Here is a 9,465-nt window from a genome sequence, read left to right on the forward strand (position 1 = left end):
TGTGAAGGTGCCACTGTAGGGATAGGTTTCATCAGACCAATTCCCATCTCTTTATACTCCTCATGACGTCAGTTTGTTTGCTGGTATCCTGACACTGACTTGATTCTGGAGTATTTGAAATGTACAAATAATTTGTCAAAATCATTTTAGTTATTGTAAATAACTAAGGTAAATAACACTGAATACGGACCTATTCACAGCTGCTCTAGGCAGACAGTCGAAAAGGATATCAAGGTGATTCCTACCGCATGTGACTTCAAGAGCCCTTCCATTCAAATATTTCACCCAGTGCAATAAGAACCAATTTAAATAAAACACTGAAGTTAAAACATACACTTCGCAGTAGATTAAGATTAGAATTAAGGAAAGTTGGAAACTATAATCATTTAAACACAATTTATAAGCCTAATTTCCTGCATGTCACTCTCAGACAATAAATACTTTTCTTTTGGCTTGGAAAAGCTGTGGAAAAAAAAAAGAAAAAAAGTTAATTTAAGACTCATTAGTTTATTTTTAGTAGCTTGAGATCTGAGGGATTTGAAAACATTTCCCTTTTCTAATAGAACTACCTTCCTGTATACCAAGGATGTCCACTGACCTCACTCCCTCCTGGAAGGTGCCACTGATCCATGACAGAAATCCTGTGAGGGCTTTGAAAGCTAAATAGGAACCAGAAAAAAAGTATTATCATGCTTAGCTGATTATAACATTGGAAATAAAGTTCAACTGTGAGTTTGGGGGTAAAAGGAGTAGTGCCTGAAACAAACAAGTACTTCCTGTGTTTGCCTGGAAGAAGCCAATCTTCCCTCCACTTATATAATAAGAACATTACTAGCTAATTTGCTAGTAGCTGAAAGGGATTTCTGTTTTTAGCTCTGGGTCTGTGGCAACTGTTTTGTTTTAAATGAAAATTAAATGGGAACATACAGCTAAAAAACTGTTGAGCAATAATTGAAGTGAATTAATGGTAATTACTTCTTTCTTTCACTCATCATTTTGACAGAGAAATCCATTACTCCTCCATCTTCACGTTTCCATAAATTACTCTTCCCTGTGGATGTGCAGTGACAGAAGGAAAACGCTGCTTTGTTCTATGTTTTTCTTCAGTGCGATCCAGTTTTCCCTGTATTGCCCGGAATATACCAAAAATTTCAATAAAATGTATATATAGTTTACTACTTTTATAGGGATAAAAGAAAAATAGGCCTCAAGTATTGAATTACATGCCAGTTATTAGCAGATGTAACTGTGTAGTTTTGCTTATGACCATATATTAATTCTGCTGATTTATTTCAAAATGCTTACCTTGACAGTGAGAAGCACTTTCCCAAAAAGGTAATTTCACCAGGTAAGATCCTTTTATGGATCTTATCATTCTGAAAGACATCAATTCACAGAATCACAGAATCACAGGTGTTGGAAGGGACTCCACAACCTCTCTGGGCAACCTGTTCCAGTACTCTGTCACCCTTACAACAAAGTAGTTTTTCCACATCTTTGAATGGAACTTTTATGTTCAAGTTTTAGGCTATTACTCCTTGTCCTATCACTACACACTACCAAGAAGAGACTGGCTTCCTCCATTTGTCTCCACCTCCCTTTAGGTATTTTAAAACATTTATCAGATCCCTTCCTTTGATCAGGAATTCCTTTGCTGAGGAAAGTGAACTATCCCTAAAGATCCAAGAAAATATCTTCACTTCTTAGTTGATGAACTTTAATGGACTAGGTTAAGAAAATGCTTATAAAAGACATAGAGAAGTTTGCCATTACTATTCAGAAGTAACTGTTGTACAGGTAGATGGAATCTGTAGCCAAAGCACTTTTTCTGTGCACCATGTATGAGATTAGATAAGATAAATTTTTACCTGGAATTAACCGAACCTTTTGCTTTGAGGTGGCTCTCAGGAAATGAGCACTGTCACTTTGAGGTGTTTCCAATCTTGTGGCAGAGATTAAATACAACAGAAGCCAACAGCTCATTCTTCATTTGCTGAAAAAAGTTCTGTGTTAAAGTAGGAATAAAATAACAACTGTTTCTGAAGTCTTCACATAAAGTAATAGATTAGCCATGATGATTTCTATATAATTTAATTAATTAAACATGCATTTATATGTTCTATTCATTTTATTCTCTTTTTAAAAGATAATCATACAAACTTTAAAGTATTTTTCCAATAATATCACTGCGGACACTGAGTGTCTATTACTTTATTTTTTCTAGGTCTTTAGTGAAGAGCTCTAGAAAGCAAAAGTCTTCCCATAGATTTTTCCTTATTTTTGCACCTTTCAACAATGAAAATTCTACATTGATAAGCAGTTGTTCAGGGATGTAACCAAGGGTATACTTTGATTACATCTGATCTCCTGGTAGCTTAACTGCCCCTAACCTAAAAAGCTTTCTTAGCTGATGTATAACTAAAGAAGTGCAATCTTAACCCAAGCCTTAAATGATTCCAGCAAAACGATTTTCTAGCAGGAGGCTGGAATAGATGATCTCCAGAGGTCACTTCCAACCTCTACAACTGTGTGATTTGGTGATATTAGAAGGAAAATTTGAAATTAATGGGAAATGAAGAAAATGTTACCTGGCTGAAATTACAACTAAGAAAATTATCAAATCATAGAGATGGGAGGGACCTTAGGACAGTGTCAGTTAAAACTGTGTTAATTCTGACAAATACTCCTGTGTTCAAAGATCTTTATTGCTTGCTTGAGGATACTGTACTGACAGAACACAGGCTGTTTCTTCACTGTTTTGCCTACTGTATCCTAACACTAATCTTCTGTTTCCTTGCCACAGAATCTATCCACTGCTTATTTTCTGTCTTTAATAAGCATGGAGAACTGTTTGTTCTTTTCTTGCTTTTACAGACATGTTCCTCTCAGCCTTCTTAGACTAAGCAACTTCTGTTCACTTCCCTTATAAACCTTTTAGATTTTTGTTTCAAGCATTCCCATGTTAGTACCAATATTTCAGGCTAGAATATTCAATACTTTTTCTCTCCCCTAAACAGGACAGTACTGAGTTGAATACAGCTCATTAATCATGTGAATGTTGACTTGGAGAACAGATCAACACGGATATTTTCACTTCTTGTTTCTTTTTCATCATAGGAGAAAAACACTGGGGGATGCTTTCTCTTGAAATGTTTCTCTCTTAATCTGTTAGACCAGATACCTATTTTTAGTTGCTATGACCAGAGGATCATGTAGGTTCCTGGTGTGTGGCTACATCACATAGGTAGATATACCAGATCAGACTCTGACAGTAAATGCTCAATTGCTTTAGTACAGGTTTGTTTCAATGCATAGAAGTGTAATAGATTAACGTTTTGTTTGTACTTTACCTTCCAGTCCATGCATGAGTTTTAAGATCTGTTTTATGTGTATTGCTCTGCACACACACACATCAACACTGTAATTGTATCTACCGTAAAACTTTAAACAATAACAGAGTTGATTAATCTTCAGCTTCTCAAAGTTTGAACTACTAGGAAGAGGAAGTCTGTTACCCTAAGCAAGATGTGAGACTAACATCACTGTATTGCTTTGGGGAGCTGTGTGGAGCAGATTACCATTTGTTGAGAACCTTCCTAGGTAAATCTGGAAGGTACCTTGGGGCATAAGAACATAAGGGGTAGCACATGAATCCTGCTGTGGAATTAGACCCTGAAAAAATAGATATGTGTTTTAGCAGATAAGGTACTTGATTTCTACATGAGGTTATTTATTTCCAAAAGTTACAAAGGTATTTTCAATTTCTTCTAGAATCAAGGGCAATTGTATCAAGAGATACAATTCGCTAAACCTTAGGGTGTTTTTCTTATTTTGTAATTTATTTTTTTAAACCTTCCAAATATCTTTCAAAATCTTCCAGTGATTCTGCACATCCGACTCCAAATTTTGAGGTTTGTTCTCCCAGAAGCAGAACTCCATACATTTCCTGAATGTACATACTTTCATACCTTGCAGCACACCATTTTTTTAATTGTGGTATATAAGAAATTTTGTTTTCTTGCTCTAAGAGAGACACACTTTTAATATTTCTCCGCATATTAACAGATATAAATAGAGATGTGATTCTATCAAATTTCCTCTTTTACACTGTGCCTTCTTGTCTTACACATCTTTTTCCTCACCTACTGCAGTTCCTACAGGAAACAAATTTCCTCCCACTGTCACCCACGCTCCTTCTGTCCCACCAAACAATGCAAGTTGAATTACTTCATTACATGAATTAAATAGACAGATAAATAGACAAATAACTGAACAAACTGTAACCTTTTTGGTTGCAGTATACACACAACAACATATACCCACACTTTGTTTAGCAGGACTATTTCCATAGTATTTTCATCCTTTCACTGTTTTGAACACTTCCATTTTCATTATGTGAGATAGGGAAGTTTAACTGAGAAGTGTTGAGCCCAGGAAAGCAAAAGGCAGGTTTGCTCTGACAGGCTCAGCCCTGGAAGCAAAGCAGCAGCACTCTGTGGGTTTAGCCACAGCACTTCCAAAATGGAAGAGGATCATTAGTGGGCTGCACAAGCCAGGCACTTTGACTCAGATCATTACCTTAAGTTGGTCTCTGCCATAGGTGATGTGCAACCTACTGGCAAGGACTCTGGAAGACGGTGAGCAAATAAGAACCATAACAGAACTGCCAAATCCCAGTCACTATTCAAGTATTCATTCAAGCACCCATTTGTGTTAAACTGAATTACAAATAAAGGAATGATTTTCTTGCAGTAGATAGAAAGCCTAAGGACTTTCCTAATGCCAATCTTCTACCAATTGCAACAGAAAAAGAAAAAATGTCCTCTTGGAAGTCTAAATGAGGCCAGAGACTGGCTTACAGTATTATCCAATATTTGGGGATTTTGAAGACAAATCCTAGACTGTATTCATGTCACTTAGCTTCAACTATCCAAACTCTAGCTGTTTAGTCTAAGCTTGTCAGTTACACTCCTTCTAACTGATAGGTCCTCCAGGGGTGAATACAGATTAATCCAGCTCTCTGTGACTTCAGTAGCTTTACAACTGCTGTTGAGTGAGAAGGGACAGAAAAAATCTACCTCCTTCCACCCACAAGAGCTTTGCAAGGCTACCAGATGGATGTTCTCAGATGTTTATCCTGTCAGTTTCAGAGTACGTCCAGGTAAAAATAACCAGAGATGGCTGAACATTGAGGGCCTAAGGATGCTACTTTGTTATTTCAATGCTATGTCCTCATGCAACAATCTGGGGAGTTTTCAGAGCTCAGTCTTGTAAAAAATCTACAGCTGCCTCTTGATTTATACTAGTGGCTCTTAAAGACAAGGCCTACTACCTGTTTACGTCTATGTAGGTCAGTGAACTGCAAAAAAGAGTCCAGTGCCTCCTGATTCATTCACTGTCTCTGATCACACTCTTATCATTGTTGCCTTTACATCATATTCACTGTTATATGGAGACTACACACTCTTAGAACAAACCTTGTCTTTGGTTGTAAATCATATAATATGTGAAGACCAAGTCCTCAAATAGAGGTACTCTCATGTCTTTGGTATATAATCCAGTAAAATTATTGTCACTGTAACAGACCTAGTAGATGGGAAATGGTTTTAAAACTTCTTCTAAAACTGCAGGATTTTGAAGTTTGGCAAGGGAACCCAAATATTTACCAGGTCTTTGCTCTATGTACAGTGACTGAAATTTAACACTGGTAGGCTACTTAAACTGACAGCAAGTACTAAGGAAGACTTTCAAATATATGGAAGGTTTTTTAAGTATGAGGTCAAATCTCAAACGAGAGGAAAATCTGTGGTAAATTCTGAACTCTGTAAAACTATCAGTTCATGAAGCTATATTATTAGTGCATTTTTGACTGTTCAGATAAAACATAAAAAAATATAACCCTTCACACCTGCTCTATATTAAGAGCTGAGAAAAACTGAATTTCTTTGTCTGCAGGAAAAACAGAATCTTGGTTCTGGCATCAAAACTGTCTTAATTATGCTTTACACTTAACAACTGTTTCCTTATAATCTAAACCTCTACTCCAAATCCCATAAGCACTCAAGCACAAAAATGAAACTGATTTAATATTCCAAGTGTGTTTTGTTCTCCAGCACAAGATGAATAAAATTTAGTGTTCCTAGAGGTCAAAACCCCCACATTGTAGTAGACTTATTGTAAATCTTTTAGATAACTTTAGGATGGCTGCTGTTTTTTTTGACCTTCCTTTGAACCATAACTTCCTCATCAGGTACTTCATATTCTACCTCAGAGACATATAACTCCCCAAAGCCAAGCTATTTCTTTCAGCTCTTTTACAGTACTAAGGAGCCATCCTGAAGTCCTTAGGGTCAAACAATATTGTTAGATTTTGCATCAGTTCTTTGGAAGACAGCTCATCTCTTGTGATTTTTGATACCAAATTGACAGAGTCTACCTGAAGGATGCGTAGGGTGCAGCTTATTTCAAATGAGGGTGCAGGGGCATGCACTGAGTGGCTGCCAACTCAGTTGTAACTCTTGAAACAAAGCTGTGGTATCATCGCATCTGTTATGTGGCTAGTTGGATGTTCAAGGCAGAAAGATAAGCTTTAAAATGATTGAGGACTAAAGAACAAGAAATGTCAAAAAGTCATCTATTAAAGCTTCTTTGCAATTTTGTGCATGTAATTTTGTGACTAATATTTTTATGGTCTATGTGAATGAGTATGTGTGTGGGATATTTAAAAGGCAGGGTAATAACTGAGTAACCATTTTGAAACTGGGAGATATAAGTTATCAATTTCCCTACTTTCTAAGGATTTTGTGAGCTTATGTGTATAAAAATTCATGAAATGTTGACACACAATAGTACTGGGGGCCACAGGACTGTCTAATTATAATTTTAGATTGTGCAGAAATCATTGTATTATTTACTCATAAAATAATGCTACGAGTCTGGACAACTATCACTTCATTTTTTCTCTTTTTGAAGGAGAATAAACAATTAACACTTTTAGCTAATCGTTATCACTCCCTTCACAAAAACTGTTTCAGGAACATTGACCAGAACAAGATAACCAGACCCACTTTCCCAGTCCAGAACAAAATGCTCGTTCTGTTCCATCAAAACTCAGGTTGTTATTTTCTTTCTTTTTCCCTGAAATTTCAGTCTTACAGAATCACAGAATGGCCAGGATTGGAAGGGACCTCAGGGATCATGAAGCTCCAACCCCCCTGCCACATGCAGGGCCATCAACCTCCCCGTTTGATACTAGACCAGACTGCCCAGGGCCCCATCCAATCTGGCCTTGAACACCTCCAGGGATGGGGCATCCACAGCCTCTCTGGGCAGCCTGTCAGCTGCTTGGCTTTAATCTGCTAGATGGGGATGAAGTCCCCCAGTCTATGCTTGCTGCATCTGCTGTCCCACCTTGTCTCTTTGGAAGATGGGAGGTACAGATCTGAACCTCCCTAGCTTCAGACAGGTGAAGCTTCCATCCACATACCATAGAATCATAGAATCATAGCATCATAGAAGCATGGAATCATAGAATCATAGCATCATAGAATCATAGAATGACTTGCATTGGAAGAGTCCCTAAAGATCATTTAAAACCAAATCCCCTGTTGTGAGTAGGGTTGGCAACCACTGAATCAGGCAATCTGATATCACAGAATCTTAGAATCATAGAATCATAGAATGTCTTGGGTTGAAAAGGACCACAATGATCATCTAGTTTCAACCCCCCTGCTATGTGCGGGGTTGACAATCACCAGACCAGTCTGCCGAGAGTCACATCCAGCCTGGCCTTGAATGCCTCCAGAGATGGGGCATCCACAACCTCCTTGGGCAGCCTGTGGCAGTGTCTCACCACCCTCTCAGTGAAAAAATTTCCCTAACATCTAATCTAAATCTCCCTTCTTTTAGTTTAAAACCATTTTCCCTTGTCCTATCACTAACTACCATTGTGAAAAGATGATTCTAGATGAACAATCCAATATCAGGCTAATTAGCAAAGGATACATGGTCTTTTCTTTCTGTGGTAACATTCTAGACAAAAGTGGCCACTGTTGCCTTCTTTACCTTTTAGTGCATTCCAGGTTTTTGGGTCTCTATAGGAGATCTTAGAACACAGATAAGAAACTGGGCTCCCTCGGAGACTTAAATGTCTTTTTATGGCTCTAGATAACCCCTAGATCCCTGAACACTCATCATAGCTTTTAAATTGCTTAACTAGGTCTTGGTATCTACATACTGTCTGGTGCATCAGCAGGTAGGTTGGGTTTGTGTTAAAGTTTGGCGTTCTTCTGGAAAAAAATACATAACAGAAAAGTGGTTGTTATTCAGATCAGGTTATTATTCCTGCCATTTAAACAAATTTAGATATTTCACTATGGGTTCTACCCAAGCCCCAGTACACAGAAGTTCTATAAATACTTTCTCAGAAATGGGGTTTTGTTTTGCTTAAGGTATTAACTGAAATTCAGAGCTTCTCCAGAGCTCCTACAAGAAACATAATGGTATTTCTCGGCAGAAATGACAAATGACATTCACCTTTTCCATTTCAAAAAGCAAGAATGTTACTGCGATATTTTTACCATGCTGGGGTTGTAGTGTGGGGGCTGATTTGTCAAAGTTACTTATTTTACAGGGTGACATTTAGCATGAACAGGTTAGCAAGTGGCTTGGATTTGTCTAAAAAGAGAAAAATTGAACTGTGACAATAAACATCCCAGCAGAGATAAAAGGAACGTTTAAAATTGGTTTCATTAAACTGCAATTATGACTTCTACTTTTGGGTCACAGTAGTTTCAATGAGACCCTTGTAGTGTTTTGTTGTTGGTGGTGGATTTTTTTTCAGTTCTTTTTTTGAGAAGGAAAAGGGGAAGGGGAGACAATCAAAAGGACTCATACTTGTAGCTGGAAAAAATGAAAATCTTATAGCTTTGTAAACTTGAATTTGTATCAGGTTTTGTAAATTTTTATGGTTATAAATTCAAAGTCAAGATCTCAGACTATGGGAATATGTAGATAATTCATAGAAGTAACTGTACCTGTGTATTCAAGAGTGCTTTAAGTTGTAAACAGGTTTTTCTTGTCCCGCAGCTATGCCTTTTGCTTTACAGTTACATCCACTTCTCCTCCAGAAGGGTAGCAATGGTAGTTCTAAATCTCAAAGCAATTCATTGGGAAGGGGGCAACCTCCTATGACCAAACTCATGTTCAGTTTCCTGAATGCATTCTACCAGGATACTCAAGAGAAGTCAATATACAAGGCAGGATTAAAATTTAAATATCAAGCATGTCTGGGATATACAACTGAAAGCAAGCCATGAAGTTACTAGAAAACTATGTGTGATGATTTCTTAAATGCAGTACATACAGTTCACGTAAAGGTCTTCACGTCAAGCCTACTGGATTGCAAGCATTACGCAGTACCTTTACAAACCTTCTGCATTTCAGCAAGTTTTACCTCAGATGAAC

General features: G+C 37.4%; 1 long non-coding RNA gene across 1 annotated transcript; it reads right to left on the minus strand.

Moving 5' to 3' along the window:
• Positions 1 to 323: 323 nt before the first annotated feature.
• On the minus strand, positions 324 to 7,498 carry LOC109366302. Its single transcript, XR_002112564.1, has 6 exons — positions 7,411 to 7,498; positions 1,869 to 1,993; positions 1,306 to 1,376; positions 976 to 1,123; positions 599 to 659; positions 324 to 462 (listed from the first exon to the last, which is right to left on the minus strand). It is a non-coding gene; the product is annotated as an uncharacterized LOC109366302 (long non-coding RNA).
• Between the last annotated feature and the right edge of the window lie 1,967 nt (positions 7,499 to 9,465).

Source organism: Meleagris gallopavo, chromosome 2, assembly GCF_000146605.3.
Source record: "Meleagris gallopavo isolate NT-WF06-2002-E0010 breed Aviagen turkey brand Nicholas breeding stock chromosome 2, Turkey_5.1, whole genome shotgun sequence".
Taxonomy (NCBI): domain Eukaryota; kingdom Metazoa; phylum Chordata; class Aves; order Galliformes; family Phasianidae; genus Meleagris; species Meleagris gallopavo.